This window comes from Mirounga angustirostris, unplaced genomic scaffold (assembly GCF_029215605.1).
Source record: "Mirounga angustirostris isolate CCGP_5_RB_7025 unplaced genomic scaffold, mMirAng1.0.hap1 SCAF_3, whole genome shotgun sequence".
In the NCBI taxonomy this organism is placed as follows: Eukaryota; Metazoa; Chordata; class Mammalia; order Carnivora; family Phocidae; genus Mirounga; species Mirounga angustirostris.
This window is the reverse complement of record NW_026991711.1, coordinates 136,412,595-136,433,664: the sequence shown is the minus strand read 5'-3', so window position 1 is coordinate 136,433,664 and position 21,070 is coordinate 136,412,595. Positions and strand designations below refer to the sequence as shown.

Below are 21,070 nucleotides of genomic sequence, written 5' to 3'. Positions count from 1 at the left end.
AAGAATACTCACAGAGAGTTACTGAATCCTGGAGGGTTCAGAGAGGGAGAAAAGATAAATGTTTCAATTTGTTCACAAAGGAATATTCTATCATATTTCTCTAAGTCATAGATAACTTCAGAGGAACTTAAATCTGGAAGAGCTAACATTAGAGAATCAGCAATATTTGGAATAAGTCATAAAAACTATTCTCATCTTCTTCAATTCATTTAGTCCCATGTTATTAATTTTGTTCTGTTTGAATGCAGCTTTCTCATTAGTTTAGAAGTTCTTACCCAGTCTAGTTTTATGATCTTAAAAATATCAGAAACCTGTGTTTGTTAGAAAATTCTTTTCATGAATCTCCTTGAAGACAAAACACATTGCTCAAGAGCATCAGGACAATAACTATAAATGACAAAAAACTAAAAAGTGGCCATGGTTAGAGATCTGATGAGAATTCATAATAATGCAATTGACAAGGAAATCCAATTATTTCTGTGACACACAACATTTCAGTAATTAAAATGTCAAATGATGACCTTATGCCAGAACATATTAAAACTTTAGGAATTTTGGGGGCGCCTGGGTGGCTCAGTTGTTAAGCGTCTGCCTTCGGCTCAGGTCCAGGTCCTGGGATCAAGCCCCGCATCGGGCTCCCTGCTCCGCGGGAAGTCTGCTTCTCCCTCTCCCACTCCCCCTGTGTTCCCTCTCTTGCTGTGTCTCTCTCTCTGTCAAATAAATAAATAAAATCTTTTAAAATAAAAAAAAAACTTTAGGAATTTTGTGTAATTTGTAAAACAGTTATAACCTTTACCTATACAATATGACTTAAGGTTTTTCATCGTTTGATAGTGCTTGCCATGTAACTTACACCAAATAAATAAGCCTAATTAGTCAAAAAGACTTCATTTAGATTTTGAATCTTGGGAATTTTGTTAAAAACCTCAAAGTTTTAAAGCACGTACCTAAATAGGATTGCAGATTATTAACAAAATGTAATATTTTTCTATTTAACCAACGTGGCAATAAGAGATTCTACAGAACTTTATATAGTTGCTAGCAAAACTTAGCTCCTTAAATATTGCGAAGTTTCAGTTCTCTTAAGTAATCAAAGACCTGATAAAGATAAAGAATAGAAACTTTGGTTTTCTGGGAAGATAAAGGAAAAAGAAAAAACTTTGTTTATAATTTCTTATCAAGAGCAGACCAACAATCCAAGAAGACTTTGTCTTTAATTGAGAGAAGAGCTGAATCTCAGTCTTATACCAGTGTACTTTTTAAAATCCATTCATTACAGTCTTAGTTCTGATCACACATAAAATTCTTTTCCAAAACTTTCCCTTCACAAACCTTCTACAACTTTCTCTTTCACTGAGATTTCGTCCTAAGCCTTCTCTCTGAATAACCAGTCTCATTGTAGGACAAAATTACCTCCTTTTGCCTCAACAAAAATATATTCCCATTCCTCATACCTTTTTTTTTTTTAACGTATCTCCTACTTTCCTACATATGAATTGCTTTCTTTGTCATTTCTATCAGTCATAATTATATTTAGCAGAATTTTAACTCTTAGAAACCTTAGCCTCCAGTGAAAATTAAGTAGTTAAGCAATTAGCTGTTGAACTGTTAAACCAGAATTCTTTAGATCTAAAATTTATGAGTAAATTTTTTAATTTTTAGAATCCTCAGTTTCTCCATAATAAAATGCCAAAAGCAGACACACTTACATTCAGTAATTAATGTTTTAATGTTTTATCTTATTTGGAAAAGACTTAAATATCCAGTGAATTTAATCCAATTTATCATTTAACTTAGCAAAACTTCAGAGTTTTAGGCTGCCAAAGATTTTGAAAGCTCTGTAAAAGCTTACCTATGAGCCTTTTTTTTAATCTATTCAACCTACTCATTCTTAACTATTACCCATGAAAACTTTTATGAGCCAAAGTCAGCCATCATTTTAAGTCATCGTTGCTGACAAATTGCAACAGATACTGAATAGGTTGTCCCTGTGTCCACTAAAATTCAATCAATTTGTTCCCTACTGTCAGTTGTAGTTGGGGCTCCTGTGGGGAAATCTGAAGTGGGTATTTTAAGTCCAGGGGAGTCCCTGGGCCCCCTCATGCTGATTTGGGAGATGCTCCCATTTGAACCTCATAAAGAGGTGACCCAGTGCCATAGTGGTGCAGACCAGGAGGAGGGGGAGGTGGTGGCAGAGAAGGTGAGGTGCCCCCAGCAAGGCTGGAAGCTGATAGAAGCCCAGAGGACAGAGAAAGAGGCCTGCCGGTCCTAAAGCTCATCAGCTCGCACAGATGAACAGATGTGTGTTTTCTTTCCACAGCCAAAAAGGGAAAACTGGCAGTCCACACTGGGCCAGAGAAGATTGGGAACATCCTTGAAACAAAAGGAGTTTCGGCAGCTGCTTGGGAATATCCCTCAAAGTCCCAGGCCCAAGGTAGACTAACCACAGACAATTGGCTCCACTTATAGCCGTTAACCCAGGAAATGAGTGAGGGAGAAGCCCCCACATACAAGAGTCAGGCAACATTCCTCCAGTCCTCTCAAGATATAGTTCAGATATGACACGCAAAAGAAGCAAACAAAGAGGAGAGTTGAGACACAGGAAAAACAGAGGGAGAGAAAAACATGATCTTGGCACAACCTGTTTACAAGAGAAAGAAAAGGGGGGGGCACATAGAGAATATGACAGAACACAAGTGAGGTGGCAGATTAACAGAAGTAGAAGGGCCTGAGGCAGCTGAGCTGATGGTGGATTGAGGGGTAGAGGATGAGGAGAGGGGTGTCTTCGGACCCCCTAAAGGAGTATGGACAGATCAGGCTTTGGGTATAGGGCCATAAAGGCCAGACCATAGGGAATTTCGTTCCATTTCCCTGCCTTTTACAGAAGAGATCAAGTCGTAATATGGGGTTATAGTTAAGACTAGCATTGTCTTGTCAGACTTCCCCATCCTTTAGTTTATTTTGGGGCAAGGCAGTGTTACAAAAGAAGATAAGTGTTTTTTATTTTTAAGCTTTCTAATGGAAGCTGGTTCCAGTTCCCAGTGTATCAAGGTCCATCTTAGGGGAGAATCCTTGGAGACAGAGGTGGAATTTCCCATTGTCTTCAGGGAGAGAGTTGACTCCTGTAATGAGAAAAGGAGCAACTAAACATGGGCTCCTGTTGTTCCCAGGAGGGAGCTCTGACCCTCCCCTAGGAATCTCAATAGAAGCTTAAAGTCCTCTGTTATCCTGAGAGCTGATCCCTCCCAGATCTTGGTAGGACCTTAATTAGGAACTCTCCCAGAGAGTTCTGGTGGCAAGTGGATCCAGTGATCCATTTGCCCTCCATCATCACAGCAGTGGCTAGCATGCTGTGTGATGACCTGCCCAGCCCTGACATTGCAGGGCCTGTGCCTCATCCTGGTGCCTTCAGTCAGGAGTGACACTCTTCCTGAAGACCCCAATAGGAACAATAAGAACAGTGTTCACTAAGCGATAACCCTGATGTCCTGGGGTGGACAGCATCATGATTCTAAGATCTCTGAGTATCTCCTTCCCCTCATTCTGTTAGGCCCCTCAACAGTTGGTGGCAAACAGCAGCTGCCAGGGCTGGGGGGTCCCTTTGATTGTCTAAATGTTTCTTGTCTGACCCACAGAAATCTTTTGATTCCTTCTACTTTGTGGCCAGTGCAGGTGGAATTAACCTGTTTTCCAGTTCTCTTCTGAACCTGTGACTTGCTTGGGTCAGATGGTATTCAGTTAAATAGTGAGTAAGGTAAACCCACAGGGAAAATTATTGTTGGGCAGGGTCCCTTGCTAGGAAGTAAAATGGCTGATAGCCTATTTTATGGTGAGCTGTGCAAACACAGCAGTGTGAGTTACAGGACCTCTACGATAGGCAGCAGAACATCCCACAGGTCTCTCTCCCCAGCCATCAATGGAGGAGAACATGGAAGTAGGTGTGAGAGGAGGTTGCTGAAACTAAATGAGGGATCAGACGCAGGAGCTATGAAATAGACCTTTCAGGTACTGCACAGCACATGGATGAGCTCCCACCACTCTCAGGATTACCTATCAGAGTGAACCCAGATGCATCAAATCTGCCTGGTATCTGCTTTGAGCCATCCCACCTGTGGTGGTTGTCAGAGGGAGCAGACACAAATGCGCTGAGAAGAGTGAGCCTGTAGTTGGCCAGAAAAGATGAGAGAAATAAGCACAAGATGCTAACACATAAGGGAAGGACCAAAAGAAAGACTACTGGTGAGATAGAGACAGCCTGGGAATATGGGACAGTTACCTAGGGATCCATGTAATGGATCTTGGAGTGCTGATTGTGAGTGTCACTTCCAAGTGTGGCCACAAAGCACTCTTTTACGTCTTGGTTTCTCCCGCTGGAAGTTTAAGACAACCAGAGGGGCTCAGAGTACGGGATGTCCTTATATGCGCATCCCCAGATGAGCCAAGGTTTTAATTACCAGTGAGGTGGAAAGCCCTATAGGACTGTTGTATGTCCTGAGAAATCATCTCTGACACTTCCATAAAACTCTTAGTTGCCTAAGAGTGCCTTTCGACTAGAAGGACCAAGTGTCCCTGTATTCTTTGAAGCTGAAAATCAGTCTTTCTTAGATGCTACCAGACCATTTGGTTCCCAGGTAGATTGGAAAGAGAGAGTAGAACAAAGGAGGAACAGTGACTGAACAACTCTCCAGCACAAGGAAGACGAGAGTTGGAGACTCATAGATGAAGAGGGTCAGTCAGTACCCTGTTGCCTGTCCTTTTATGGTCACCAAAAAGAGGTTGCTGGATGAACTGGGGAGACCTCAGTCCTTGGGGCCTTGACCCAGCCCATCCCAATGGATGTCACTGAAGTTTCTTGGTCTTGTCACCAGAGAATTCAAAGTCAGACACGACACAGTTATATGAGCAACACAAGTGGGGAAGTTTATTAAAGTGAATCTTGAGTAAGTAAATTACATCTTGAGATGTGAGAGTGGGTGAGCTCAAGTGAGAAAGAGAGCTGCATGCCCTGGGGGTTGGGTTTCTTTTATTGAGAGTTGTCAACTAGAGGGTGGAATATTTATTACTCAGGTCAGGGATTTCTTGGAAGCAAGGTTTTATGTCTTTTCTTATTTGGACAGGGTTTCCTGTCATGGCACCCGCCATCTTGGGTCTGTCTGATTTGATCCAGCTTCTTGTGGAGTGCTACCAGGACCGGCCTCTGACTTTCCCAATAGCTGCCCAAGACTTCCTCTTTGTTGGCCTTCATGTATCCTGTTAGAACCTAACTAACTGCTTGCTCTAACAGTGGGACTTCTGTTCTAAGGGGAAGAGAGGGATAATTATATAAGATTATCTCAGTGCTAAAGACTATCAAGATAGTAAAGGAAAATACTGTGATAAATTGTGTGTATGTGTTGTATGTTGTACGGAGGGCTACTTTACAGAGGAAGTCAGCAAAGGCTACTGAGAAATTAAGGCCTTAAGAGACCCTAAGAGAAAAAGGTTTTAATGTTACCCCTCCCACCATGATCCTCAAAAAACCAACCCTCCCTACTCCAAGAAACACAAAAAAATCCTTAAGCTTGTTGGCCTTTATTCTTATAGTTCAGTACAAAAGTCATTAGGTAAAACTTTTGATTATAATTGTTGTGATTCGCTCAAAATGTATAGCTGGCTTATGGTCACCTCTAATTGCAAATAACCATAGGCAAGGCACAGTGTTAAGCCTAAAAAGCTAATATTTTACTTACTAGCCTCTGTGCTGCTCTGCCCCTAGCTCTACTGTCAGGAAACCACCTAAGACAAAGGCTTTGTTGAAAGGCCCTTTCCCATTTGCTCTTTGCTGAGATGACCCCACTATCAGGAAACTATAACTGAAGATTCCTTAAAAATCTTGCAACTACAAGGGCGCCTGGGTGGCTCAGCTGGTTAAGCGTCTGACTCTTGATTTTAGCTCAGATAGTGATCTCAGGGTCATGAGATGAACCCCCATGTCAGGCTACCAGCTGAGCATGGAGCCTGCTTAAGATTATCTCTCTCCCTCTCCCTTTGCCCCTCCCCGACGTGTGCACACTCTTTCTCTTGCTTAAAAAAACAATCTCAGAGCTACAGTCATTTTTCCTTCAGAATGATATAATTGCTGTATTTTATTGATACATAGGCTTTTTCTTCTTTCACATTTAAACACTTCACAAATCGGTAGGGTCTTATAATCCCTATCATTGCCAATTTCAATCATCAAAACTTGCAAAATGGGTGTTAGGTATCTGGAAGAAAATCCTGGAGATATTAGTGGAGCATTCTCTTAAGAAATGCTCCATCATAATTCTATTTTTGGGAAAATACAAACATTTATTATTCTACATTAAAGGGTAATCCCAAAGATTCAGACTGCAAATGTAAAGAGGTATAGAAGTTCCAGGAGAGAGTTAACCAATTTATTTTATTTGTATTTTTCCATTTATGTATGCACAAGGAATAATATGATTAAAATCTGTCTAAATGTAGTCATGAGCTCTTAATAAAATATAATTCTGATGGATAGGAAGCATTATGTTATTAGCAACCTTTATTTTTTTCTACTAGTTCATAAATAATGGTGTGTCTTACAATTGATCATGTCCTAGATATGATGAAATTTGATTTAACTATTTCTGTTTGGACTATAAAAGTTCCATGGCTTTTTTTCCTCTCCACTCTCTAAGATCCACATTAGGTTGATTAAAATTTTAGACAGCAAGCAGAAAATAGCCCCCTAATCAGAGTTGTATTCCCTTCCATTTTGCCTCAAACTGTTTAGCTCCTGCATGAGCTCAGTGCTTTCATAGGACTGTGCTAAAAACAACAAGAAGCAGCCAACATATGTCAACACTGACTCTTTTCTAGTTTCTTCTTGGCTGGGATATAGTTTGCCTTTGAAGGTATCACAGATGGTGGATGGTGTTAATAAATGTTTTGTACAGCATAGTAAGGAACACAGCATTCCACCCTGTAACATCTGACTTCTCTTTGCCTGTATCCAAATATTGCCATGGAGCTAATGCCACGTGGGATTTTATTCTGGGTAGTATATCTGTCTACCTAACATTTATATTGTTATGGTAAAAAAGAGAGAATGGATATTGGGAGGTGTGGGGAAGAAAAAAAATTTTCTATGCCCTTCAAGATTGTTCTAACTGGACTAAGAATTAAATTGACATAAGACAGATGAACAGCTGAAAATCAAACTTAATTTTGTATGTGCAGGTAATCCACATAGAGATGAGATTCCGAAGACAGGCAAAATGAGGTATATATGTTATCCTAAACTAAAGAGAAGGGAGTAGGAGTCTAGGACTTCAAAGGGAAGGAATACAATTCATAGGAAGATTAAAAAAAAAAAAGGGAATATTGGTAAACAAATTTTTCCTGGGCCACTCAGAAACAATGGGACATAGAGGACTTTGATCAAACAGGCTTTGCTGTTTTCCTCCCTGTATACCGTACCTAGTTCATGTTATAATGTAGTTATCTATGGTGCTAGCTCTCTTCCTGGAGTAGGTCCTTTATCTAAATTCTTTTAGGCAGTTGTTGTTGGGCCAAGAGGGGTCAAAGTTTCTTCCTGAGTCTTGGGCCTTGATTATTTTCAGCTAGTCATAACCTGTATGCCAAAGTGGTCTATCTTGGGGGGTAGCCTGCCTTTAGCCCCTACAGTTACCTCTTTTGAAATTTCCCTGGAAGTTTCACACCTTAAAAGTTGAGTTGGAAAAAAAAATTTTTTTAAATGAGTTGGTAGATTGTTCCATCTCGTTGAATTATTCTCTTAGTCTCAACAGTAGGTCAGTTCAGTTAAACTCATTTCAGGACACAATGATGCAGGTGTATTGGCAAAGTTAGGCCTGTGGTTCAAGTAATCAAGTATTAAATAAGAGGCATTTTTATGGAAACAAAAGAAGAACAATGGTTACTGATTAGATCAAATTATGAACCAATTTCTGAGTTCTGAGAGTAGCCAGTGAAGAAGATTTCTAGGTGTCAGACTCGAAGCATCTTCAGATAGCAGGCAGTGGCAGTCTGTCAGATTCTCCTAGTTTGTAGTTTCAGTGTCTGGTGATCTTTTTGAGTGGCCCACAGAGCAACAGAAAGCACAAAGATTGTCTATATATGAGCTATTGGAATTTCTCTGAAGTTTATATCAAGTTATTCGTATTCAGTTTGCATGGCTTCAGGAAAAAGGGAAGTTTTAGTTCTCAAATGATCCAAGTCAGAAAGGTGGAAAAAACACTGAAAATGTTTGTTGAGAGAATTATAGTGAGGTATTGGAGGAAGCTAAAAAAAAAAAAAAAAAAAATCAGGAACTAGTCCAGTTTATGATGAACAGTATTAGAATCTAATATCCACAAAAGTGTGTTATTGAAACATAATTTTTCTTTCTATGATTTTATTTATTTATTTGACAGAGAGAGAGAGAGTACAGGGAGAGGGAGAAGCAGGCTCCGAGCAGAGAACCCAGTGCAGGGCTCAATCCCAGGACCCTGGGATCATGACCTTGTATTTAGGGTTAGGATGATTATTTAGAAAGGGGAGCCTTGTCATCGTATGTAGAGGTGGGCATAACATCCTACATGTACCTTAAGGAAACGCGCCTGTGCATGCATTTTATGTTATGTTAATGAGGCTCATGCTCCTCAGCCAGAGACTTTAACATTATAATGAGGTAAAGGTAACTCCTGGTCACTCTGTGGTCCATCTGTGCAGGTGTGAGTCAGGACTTGGGCTCAGACTGGTCAGGGTGGTCTGGGCTGGCCAGAGCTCTTCATCAGGGCAGTCATTATTGCTTGAGGCGTAGTTTGTTTCCATCACGGATGCTATGCCCATTGGGTTTTTTGCCCAAGTTAAAAGATAAGCTGGAAAGAAGAACTTAAAGAAAATGTGGGACAAAGGTCAGTGGGTACATGCAGGTGGGCAGTAAAAGTCAGGTTTTGGGATCGTGCTGGTGACAAAAACCTTAATTTCTAGTGGAATCTAAGTAGTAAGCTATTGTGAATTGTTATACCAGTATTCTTTAGATTGGCAAATTTATGAATTCATTTCATAATTTCTAGAAACATGTGTGTCTTTCAATGAAGCACAAAACATGTTTACTAACAGACCCAAATTTATCTATAGTTTCTCTGTAATAAGATGAAAATAGATAAACCTATGTTCTGTACTTAATGTTCATTAATTTACTTTATTTGGAAATGATCTAGATATTCAGTGAATTTAACTTAACTCATCATAAACTTTAAGGTTTCAGGTTACCAAAAAGATTTTGGAAGCTATTTAAAGCTATTTACCTGTAAATATTCTCACTTACATCTCTTTAATTTACTTGTTCTTAACAATTGTTTAGATTACCCACAAAACTTTGTGAGACATCAAAGTTGTCAACCACTATTCTAAGTTTTTTTTTTCTTTCTGACAAATTTTGCAACAGAGATAGAAACTTATTCAGCTTTCAGTAAACATAGGCACAACAAAAGTTTTATATTCAATGCTGATAACTCTAAAAATGTGTCTATTTGAATTAAATCAACCTTTAATTAGTTTTAATGCCAGGTATTTCCCCAGATCATGTGAACTTGGAAGACATTTGGGTTAGTTTCTGTCTTTCTGAGAGTATTAGAATGCACAGTCCTTACAAGCACTCGCCTTCAAACCAACTAAGTAGAGCTCGTTTACAAATTCGTTTTAGCAATACCATTTGCAGGTAGAGAAAATATCTCACATTTGTAACATATATATATGGACACATATATAAACACAGGAAATTAATAGCCTTTGTTTTTACTAATATTTGTGGAGAAGACAGTATAGGCCCAATTTCCAAATACCTATGTATCTCTGTCTCTTTCTCGTTTCTTTTACTCCTCATGAAAAATTTCTCCCTGAAGTTTGCATTTCAAAAAATGGCTCTTAGGTCCTAGAGAAGGTGGATAGAAAATTCGTATCACAGAGGCACAGAGAAAGTATCAAAGTTTTTTTCAAGGTGAAGATTTGGGGCATTATGCCTATTTCAGAGATGCTAGAGCCCTTGTAGCAGCTTGTATTTTTTTTTTTTTTAAGTAAACTACCCTCAGTGTGGGGCTTGAACTCATAACCCCAAGATCAAGAGTCACATGCTCTGGGGTGCCAGGTTGGCTCAGTCAGTTAAGCGTGGGACTCTTGATTTTGATCTCAGGGTCCTGAGATTGAGCCCCCAACTGGGTTCTGTGGTGGGCTTGGAGCCTGCTTAAAATTCTCTCCCTCCCCACCAGCACACGGGTGCATGCATTTAAAAAAAAAAAAAAATCACATGGTCACATGTTCTACTGACTGTGCCAGCCAGATGCCCCAATAGTTTGTATTTTAAAAGGCCTCTCCACACCTTTTTGTTATTAGTCTCAGGTGATGTGAGCTATGTTTTCAAAGACATGATAAAATTTATCATTTTAAGGGATAGGGAAAGAATGCAAAAAAATTCTTTTCCCTAAGAGTTCCAGGTAATTGCTATTTAAAATTTACCTTTCTAAAGTACAGGACAATTTTGTTCCATTATCCTGATCTTTTATAATATCTACAATCATTTTGAGAGGAATAGGCAAGGTTTGGGAGATTGGTAAAGATAGATGGACTTTGACTTGTTTCTACAGTTGTATTTCTGATTTTGTAGAGGTCCGCACAAAGATGGTTGTTTTTAATCTCCCCCAAAGAACTGGCCTGTGGCCTGAATATCAAGGGTTTGACCTGCCTTTTTAACTAAACTTGCTTCAGGAAGATTTTTAACTAAAATGGGAATGAAAAGATTTATGCCTTTGTAAAGTCTGTATAAAGCATTTATAAAGCTTTTTTTCCTAAGTACACAGTTCAGCTTTGGCTTCTGTTAGCCCCTGAATATTGGCCTTCTGGAGATCATTCTTAGAAGAGTCAAGTCATCTGTTTCCTCAGGGTGAGGGCAGGGGTGCGGGGGTTGTGAGTGGCCACGAATCTTTCGAATTCCTCTCTAAATTTGGTAGGATCTTTTGAAAGTGGAGGTAAAAAGGGCTTTATAATTGAAAAGATTTGCTGCTGCCCAGGGAACATGAATTCTTTGTGGTCGGGGGTCGGGGATACACCTGTAAAGGACGTTGCATAAGAAGGCCTGAAGCTGGCAGAGCCTGATTACAGAGTCCTGAAAAGTAGGGGCAAAGTGAACCTTACTGCCAGTCTTGGGGGCTTTTTGTTAAAGTCACTTCTTGGCTTTAAACATTTACATGAGTAACCTGTATACTTTGGACGTAGGGATTAGATCAGGGTGCTATCTGTAAATCCTGTAGGGAAAAGGGAAGTTAAAACAGTCAAATGTGGCTGGATTCTAACAAGGGGAATTTATGTTTGTTGTGTTAACCTTAAAAATAAAACGTGGTTATTTTACCAGCAAAATGAGTTTATTCAAGAATAACAGAGAATTGCAATTCAGGACGAGCAAGTATGGCAAAGCTATAGGCAAGTCAACAAACAAAGGAGATGAATGATATTTTATGGAAAAGAGGGAGAAAGCTGGGAGGAGTTGTGTTTGAATGAAAGTCCATTGGAGAAAAGCAAGAGTTCAAGAGTGGTGACGGTTTCTCTTTGGCTGAGTTGCCAGGCTCGTCTGTTTCTTGTAGGAAGTGCAATGTATGTCTTTCTCTGTTGGGATCTGTCATGGATGGTTTTTTTCTTGTTGATGATTCTTCTGCTGGGGTCTATAACTGACAAATCTTCCTGAGATTGCCATTGAGTGGTACTGCTCCCCCTACTTGCCTCCCCTTCTAGCATCCCAAGTCCATTTTAGTGGTTTCCCTTTATTGATTTTCACATTTCATCCTTTTGATCAAGATCTTTCTCTGGGTGGCTCAGTCGGTTGGGCAACTGCCTTTGGCTCGGGTCATGGTCTCAGAGTCCTGGGATCAAGCCCCACATCGGGCTCCCTGCTCGGTGGGAGGCCTGCTTCTCCCTCTTCCACTCCCTCTGCTTGTGTTCCCTCTCTCACTGTGTCTCTCTCTGTCAGATAAATAAATAAAATCTTAAAAAAATAAAATAAAGATCTTTCTCTGAAAGCATCACTGATCAAAAGTCAGGTTTTTCATATTTAGTGGTTCTGTCTCTCTGTGTCAGGAAAGGCCTTTCCCTGTGTCAGAGGGAAAGGGTAGAGCAATTGGAAACAAGGCCACATTTGAGTAACAGAGAGGGTTAGGAGGGAGAACCCTCAGACATTTATAATCAGTAGTTCATGATGTGGGGAACAAAGGCAGAAGGAAAATTACTGAATTTCCTTACTACCTAGAGCCCACTGACAAGTCCTTGAAACAGGCAGAGTGACATTCCTCTAGGAACTCAACTGCCTCGATGTTGATACTTTCCTAAGGGCAAAAGGCAACCTTAGCCCGACCCCTAGGATCCTTTATGTCTATTTTAACATATAAAAATTCCTTTGGAAACTTCCTTTATCTCTACCCCCCAAGATACATGTTGGCAATCATCCCCCAAGCATATGACCCACTGATATACATCTGAAGGGTCTCATGACTGAGTTTCTACTAAACAGTAATAAATGACCTTTTCCAACAATAGCTAGCCCCCTCAGGATCCTGGAAACCTTGTTTCCAAAATACGTGGAAGGCTTACACTATCCCTAACCCCCTCCCAACTTGAAAGTATATAGTGGGCCAGTCCTCCTGACCCCAGTGCAGCTTTAATATTATATTAAATATAATATTTATATTATACTTCTGCCCACGGGTCCTGTCCCTGTGCTTTAATAAAACCACCTTTTTGCACCAAAGACGCCTCAAGAATTCTTTCTTGACCGTCGGCTTTGAACCCTAACGTCTTTCCTACATCAGTTCATATTTATCAAGGTCATAAGCATGGGAGATTATCTCCTTATTGGGTACATCATTTTTATAAAAGTTTCACAAGCAACAAAATACAAATTATGAAATAATTATATAAAACAGAAGAAGTAACATAACTCCACATTGTATGGTAGCTCTGCAACTGGACCCTAGATCTGAAAGTAGCCAATTGAAACATTTCTTGGCACTTACAGACTTAGGAGAGAAAGGTCCTTTCTATCAGGGCAAATCCAGAATCATGGATGCCTCCTGGAAGTCTCTGCCTAAAGTGGCCATGAGAGCAGAATAATGAATACTGCAGGAACACACTAAAAGAATTCACTGAGTGCATTTGGGAAAATACAGTGCAGGTATATACATGAAGCAATAGCTAATGAACTTTTTGCAAAAATAGCAAAACATCAAGGATATATTAACACAGTAGTCTTGTTATCTCAAAAGAATTGTTTGAAACCAAATATGTTATCAATAATACAGTCCGCAAAGTTGTAAATCTAGAAACCATGAATTTGGATAAGAATCCAGAGTCAGTTAATAGTCCAGATGAAAAAAAAAGACTTTTGTGAATCCCGAGAACCTTCTAATCCTTCAGAAAAAGCAAGTGAAAAGATTAGTTTGTCATGAGATCATGACGAGCCTGTTTCCAAAAGGTCAATAAGCCAAAGTCAAAAGAAGAGGTTTCCACCTTTTATAAGGGCTTGTGGAATGCAGACAAGGGCATTGTGTTTCCACAAAAGAGATAGTAAAAGCAGTCAGTGAGAAAAAGATATATAGGCCTGATCCAGACATCTTGGGGAAAGCTGTCTCATCAGATGTCCTCTTCTTCAATTCTGCGAAATCTTTACTTTCAGATCACCAGATGGTGTGCAGGTCTGGTCAGAGTTTGGTGCTTTGTTTAGATATGTCACATGAATCTAAGAGTCTTTTCCTTGGAACTTGGCAGCACAAAGTTTGGTTAGCAGTACCTAATAAGGGCCATTCTTTTGAGGTCAAAGAGAGTCTTTCTAGAGATGTCATCCAATAGACAAAATCTCCAGGTTGCAAGGTGTGATGCTTAAGGTCTTTGTCTCCTAGGAGAGCACTGTGAAAAGGTTGGTCTATCAAAGCATGATTATTTTAATAGGAACAATTAGGCCTTTACAATACAAAGTATATCTCCTTTACCAGCTGTGGGTCAAAGGAGGCCAAGTACATCGGATATCTGTGACTATCTCAATGGGTGAGAGCCTATGAGTTCCAAAGGGGGTGGATCTGAGATTTAGAAGGACCAATGGCAATGCTTTGGGCCAAGGTATTTGGAGGGTCACTACAGATTTTGCCAGTTGAGCCTTAATACTGCTTGCTGTTGGTGCATTTGACTAACCTTGAAGATTGAGGATGGTGTTCACAATCAAAAGTGTTGTAAAACCAACCAAACAGCAAAGAATTGTTGAAGTATTTGACTGGTAAAGTGGGTTTCCTGATCACTATGAAGTTCAAGAGGGTTCCTCAGCTAGGGATAATCTTTTCTAACAGAATTTGAGCCACAGAAGAGACATCAGCCTGTCAATAAGAGAAAGCTTTGGTTCAGTGAGAAACATACAAACCATGACTAAAGCATACTTATATCCCTGAGACCAAGAAGTTGTATGAAATCCACATTGTGAATAGGTTTCCCTGGATTATACTTTGGACAGGTGGGACAAGTGAGATGGGCATTTTTGTGGTCTTATTAATATTTCTCCACCAACATTGGTTCACGAATGCTGTCATTTTATCAGTAGATCATGGCTTTAATGCATGTACAGTAGTAAGTAGTAAGAATTTTAGAATTTCTGGCAGGGTCAGATTATTATTTGGTCCAGATCAGAGTTCTCTTTTTACTGAACCACTGTTACTAGATTTTCGATATTGTTTTTCCTTCTCTGGGAGTAATTGTCGGGTATCCCTTGTCAATTTTTCCAAATTATCATTTGGGAGAATATCCCTTTGGACCACAACAGAGGTTTGGCTATTGATTTCCTTGACAGCAGTATTTTTGGTGGAAATATCAGTGAGGTGATTTACTTTGGCCTCCAGGGAGTGGAGTCTGGAATGTCCAGGGACTTTAATAATAGCCAGAGCAGCCAGCAAAAGTGTGACATTTAATAAATTTTTAACATAGGAGCCATTTTTAATTTTATCCCCATTGGAGGTAAGGATACCTCATTATTTCCATAATATTCCAAAGTCATGAGCTACCCCAAAGGCATACTGACTATCAGTATTAAATGTTTACAGTTCTACCCTAGGCTAAAGTACAAGGATGGTTAAAGGGGATTGATCCCATGATTAATTCTTCAGTGACCTTAACTAAGAGGGCAGTGGCAGGAATGGCTGTGAGACAAGGTGGTTATCCCCATGCCACAGGGTCAAGCTGTTGGCTGTAATTACTCTGTGGGCAATAATGGTCTATGTTTTGGGGTGAGTACTCCAAGGGCATTTCCTTCCTTCTCACATACAGAGAGGAAAAAGGGAAGTTGATAATTAGGATGTCCAAGGGCAGGGGGCTTTAGTAGGCTTTTTTCTCAAAAGCTGTGTGTTTCTGATCTAAATAATGGCACCACGTTTGTCATTTTTTAGTAAAGCATATAGAACTTGAGCCATAAGAGAGAAGTTTGGAATCCGTTTTCAACAGTAGCTGGTCAGTCCAGGAAAACCTCATAATTGGTGCTTAGTTTAGGTTTGGGGAAGTTCAGGATGCCTTGAAGTCTACCTAGATCCAAATGTTGTCTTTGTTCCCAGATGAGGTGCCCTAAGTATCAAACCTGAGTTTGAGCAAACTGCAATTTTCTTTAGAGACTTTACATCCCTTTAGGGTCAGAAGTTTTAACACATGGATATGGTCTTCCTGTGAAGAGGTTTGAGAAGGGGCCAGAGAAGCAAATCATCTATATATTATAACAAAGTAGAGCCTGCAGAAAACTTTCTATTATCCAAATTACCTTTTTAAAAAAAAATTTTTTTAAGTAAACTCTACCCCCAACTTGGGGCTCAGACAACCCCAAGGTCAGGAGTTGCATGCTCTACCAACTGAGCCAGCCAGGCAACCCTCATGCAAATCCGCTTTTAACATTTGTGAAAAGTAAGAACTCTCTGTGAAACCCTGGGACATAACAGGTGTATATCCATTCTTTCCAAGTGAAAGCAAAAGGTATTTTCTATCTTTGTCAACTGGAATACTAAAAATGCACTGAATCGGTCAATTATAGTGAAAAACAGGCTCTCAGTGGGAATGGATGTCTTTAGCATATGGGGTTAGGAACAACAATATGCCAAGGGCTAACAATGTTATTTATTGCTCAGAGGTCCTGAACAAACCTTCATCCTTGGCCACTGGGTTTTCTCACATGAAAAATAAGGATATTATAGGGACTAGTACAGGAGACAGTGAGGTGTTGAGCCTTGTCTTCTATTATGGGCTTGATGCTTTGAAGGGCTTCTTTATTTATAGGGTATTGATTAATTTTGTGGAGATGGTTTGAGGGATCTATTTGAATCATGATGGGAGGTACACTGTGGATTCTATCAATATCAGTTAAAGATTTTGCCCATAAAGGAGATGGTAGCTGATCCAGTGGCCCAGCTATTGTGCTGTCAGCGACAGAACAAATAAAAGATGTCAAAGGGTCATTCAATTCCTGATTGGCTATTTTGATTACTACTGTCCAGTTCTAGAATTATTTCCCCCTTTTGGCAGAAAGAAATTCCAGCATGATACTTTCCTAAGAAATCTTGGGTCAATAAATGAATAGGGACAGAAGAACTAAGGAGAAAAGCATGTGTATCTCTCAAAGGGCCTTAGAAGGGAATAGGTTCAGAGGCAGGAACCTGTTGAGGTTTATGAGAGACCCTGCTATTTGAACTGTTTTTGTTACTCTGAGGCAGGGGTTGTGCACAGAGAGTGTAGCTCCTATGTCAACAGAGGGCTATTCATTCCCAACCTGGAGAGTGGTTTCTCCAGGCCTATTAAGAAGGAGAATTGGGAAGAGCCCAGTCATTGGGAATTAGGAGGACATTGGAGAGAATGATGAGGGATGAAAGGCCTGAAATGCTTTAAGTTTGTAACTATCTTGTTTCCAATGCCCTGGGTCTCTGCAATAACAGTAGAAATTGGGAGGGGGTAGGTTTAGGGGCCCTTGTTTGCTGGGAGGCTTTCTTAGTTGAAAACTAAGAATTTTCGTGATCTTTCTTTTAGAAGATTCATCTAGGATGTGAGTGAGCTGGTTTGCCATATTAATTAAATCTGGAGTGGGCAGTTTCTCATTGCATCCTTGTCCTCTTAACTAAAAGAGATCCCAGTTCAGCCTATTAATAAATGTAGACTTAAATGCTACCCAGGTGGATTCAGTATCTAAAGGAAGACCAGAATTTTCTTTAAAGACAATTTGGAGTTGATTTTAATAGTCATGAACAGGTTCATCAGGCTTTTGTGTGCAAGCCTGAATTTTGTTCCAATCAGCAGGCTTAGGAAAAGCTACTATAATTGCTTGGTGGGGGTTTCCAGTGTGTGTGTTCTAGCATCTTGCCAAAAGTTAGGGGTTTGTAACTCTAAGTCCCATTCAGGAGGTTCCTCTTGGGCTAGTTTCATCCAGTGTTAGGCCTACACTCACTAAGCATGTGGACTAATTGACATAAGTCTGAGAAACCAGGTTGGTAAGTTTGAATTTAACTGTGTTAAGTTCTTCAGCAAACTTATGGGGGGCCATCAGTTACTTTAAGAAACTTTTTACTGTGGCTCCCAATTCAGCTTAGTCCAGGGAATGTAAGAAGCTTTTAGTTTATTTGGTTCCTTAAAAGACTTAACTTTAAAGGAACAGGTTTTAAAAGGTTCAAGAGAGGAGGGAATGGGGAGTGGTTCAGAGGAAAAGCGAAGTTCAGCAGAAAGAAAATGGTGCTGGAGGCAGGGCCTGAGCACAAGGTGGCTGCCACATGTCTGCAAAGAAGATGAGGGAGGGAAAAATTTTTTAAAAAGGCATCAGAAGCCATTTTGACTTCTTCCTGTAGAAATAGTATTTTGCAAGGAGAATCCTAAAAACATTTGGAAACCTAAGGTACCAATTAAAATATGCATACCATCTTGTTCTGTATGATTTTAGGAGCTGTGGCTTTCTAACTTTATTTTGAGAAAAATAAAGATTGAAAGTTCCTCATAATGGCCATTGAAGTTCTTAAATTGCTTTTGGTTAAACCCATCCATTTAGTTAGAAATGCATGTGAGGAGGGATCAAAGTCTTTAAACATAAAATGGGGTTCCAGTGAGGTGGGGCATCCTAAAAGCATTTTGATGGCTGGGATCCCATTTCTTAGAGGTTTTTCTCTAGGGTAAGAAGGAAAGTTCCTAAACAGCACAGTCTCAACAGTCACAGCCTCATTCCAGAAGGAATCGGACCAAAGGCCAGCACAGTTCCAGTAGGATTGGTCCAGTTCCAAAAAGGAGTCAGACGAAAGGCCAGCACAGTTCCAGTAGGAACAGTCTGGTTCCAGAAAGGAACTGGACCAAACACTAGCACAGTTGCAACAAGGAACAGTTTGGTTCCAAACAGGAGTTGGACCAAAGGCTAACACATTTTTCACAAGGAATGGTCCAGTTCCAAAAAGGAATTGGATCAAAGGCTAGCACAATTCCAACAGGCACATTTCCAACAGGAACAGTCTGATTCCTAAAAGGAGTCAGATTAAAGGCCATCGTAGTTCTGACAGGCACAGTTGCAACAAGAACAGTCCAGTCCCAAAAGAGGAGGCAGACCCAAAACTGGCACAGTCCCAACAGGAACAGTCTGGTTCTGAAAAGGGGTTGGACTGAAGGCCAAAGGAGTACTCTCAGAAAGAACAAAGTCTGAAAACAGATCCCAAATAGAGCCGGGAGAGAACTCAAACACGGAGAATGGAGCTTGAAATCTAGAAGAAAATTACCCCCAAACTCCATGGCCAGCAAGAAAGCAGTGGACCTAGTTGACTCTGTGGGTACCAGCACCTGTTTGCTCATCAACCTTAAAGTTGTTGGGGGTCTTCCCTGGATCCCACTTCTGATCACCAAGTAATGTTAACCTTCAAAATAAAACTGTTAGTTATTTTACCAGCAAAACGGGTTTAGTCAGGAATAACAGAGAATTGCATTTCAGAACAAACAAGCTATGGCAAAACCATAAGCAAGTCTAACAAACAAAGGAAAGGAATGTTATTTTTAAGGAGAAGAGGGAGGAAGTTGGGAGGGGTTGTTTTGAATGAAATTCTGTCAGAGAAAAGTGAGAGTATAGGGTGATGACAGTTTCTCATTGGCTGAGTTGCTGAGGTAGTCAATTTCTCATAGGAAATGCGATGTAGGTCTTTCCCTGTTGGGATCTTCCATGGATGATTCTTTTCTGTTGATGGTTCTTCTGTCACAGTCTGTAATTGACAAGTCTTCCTGTAATTGACATTGAGTAGTACTGCTCCCCCTCCTAGCCTCCCCTTCTAGCCTCCTAAGTCTATCTTAGTAAAGTTTCCCTTTACTGATTTACTTAGTTGTGGCCACTAATTTTTGTCTTAAGTGTGATTTCTGTTCTTTTATCTTGAAAGGGAGTCACCTAAAGCTAGCCATTATACTAATAAGACAATTGAGAGCTCTGCATAAATAATTTTTTTCTTTCAAATGTAGCCAATTTAAAGGATCCATCATCTGGCCATTGGTAAGTAGGATCTATTAACGTGATTCAAACCAATAAGACTTTTAATTAACCAAAGATACAAGAGGCATCCCTAGAGAGGGCATGGGTGATGCAGCCCCCTTAATCCAAAAGTTCCTAAGAAAGCAAAGGCTTTCACTGCAGAGGCAGTAAGGATGGTGTAGTGAAAACAGTGTCCCTGGTCTCCCACAAAAACGTGAGGTGCCTCCAGCCACAGACTTGCCTGTATCACACTCAGGTGCTACTGGAATGGGACTTTCCAGCACTAACAAGCAATGAAGATTAAGACAACAAAGGTTCCTTATGGTCTGGGGCCTCTTATGACAAACTTCCCTGAGAACTGGCACAGTCAGACAAGAACGATGAGGGACTCTGTAAAGCAGCTATGTCAAAACACAGGGAATCACGTGTTTTTCCCTGCTTTGAACAGAATAGGATGACTTTCCAAGCCAAAACTTCACCCAAATTTTTGTTTAATTCCCTAAGTTTGGATCCACAGCCTGTTCAGCTGTCCACCAGCTGCACACAGGTACGTGCATCCTTCAGAGGTTATGCCAAGCTCAGGACATCCTGAGCACAAGCACATCCAGGTTTTCTTACATGTGCATTAACAGTTTTTAGCTAAGCCTTGGATCTCTTGGAGCCAAACTAATATTAGGAGAGATGTGCCATGGAGTTGGAGCTTGTGTGGTGTTTTACAGTGTACCGTTTTGCATGGAAGTTTACTCAAGGTTGACAGATGACCTAGTATCAATCTAACCCATTCTGTGACCAACATATCCTAACACAGGAGTCTTTGAGTTAGGTGGTCAGCATTATAACAGCTTCTAAGTGTGTGACCCTTGCCTACCTATTTTGTGGCTTTGGTTTCCAAGATGTCCCTTAGCAACAGCCTTTACCTCATGTGTACATTAACCCACAGCAAAGCTTATCTAAACAGATGCCGGTCTGGTAAGAACCATGAACTCACCAATCTGTGAGGTTAGCTGGAACAGCAGACTTATAATAGGGACTATGCTTGCATTCTTACCCTATGGTTTTTTCCTCTTAATGACAACACAACAGATAGATAAAAACAAAGACCATCTCTGGGAGGAAATGGATTAATAAAACCAAGAGTACTCTACCAAATTTAGTAAGAGTTGCTGAGTCCAAGGAACTAGTTTTACAAGTATTTTCTCCTGCTAATCTAAATTTAGAAAGAAAAAAAGGACTGTCACCACTGTTACTCAGTTGGACCCTGTAAATAGAAATTCTGGGAGGCTGACATGGTAAGAAAACTTACCTTCTGCTGGCTGTATGTCAGATGCCCAAGGATCTCAGCTGTAGCAATAATAGGGCAAGCAGTTGTCCAGAAAGTTAAAGTATCCTGCTGACTATGCCAACTGTTGGGGAGGAAGAAATGCTATTCTGCCCTTCAAGGTTCTTTGAACTGAACTAGGAATTAAATTGATGTGAAACAGATTAACTGAAAATGAACTGTAATTTTGTATGTACAGAGAATCCACATAGATGTGAGAGTCTATAGTC

The 21,070-nt window shown here is 40.2% G+C and overlaps 1 long non-coding RNA gene across 1 annotated transcript in view; it reads left to right on the top strand.

The window, feature by feature from the left end:
• LOC135363892 (uncharacterized) overlaps window positions 1-21,070 on the top strand; it is a 69,938-nt gene that overhangs the window by 34,116 nt on the left and 14,752 nt on the right. Inside the window, exon 2 of the long non-coding RNA XR_010410186.1 lies at window positions 2,321-2,434. This is a non-coding gene — a long non-coding RNA (uncharacterized LOC135363892). The remainder of the gene's footprint in view (window positions 1-2,320; window positions 2,435-21,070) is intronic.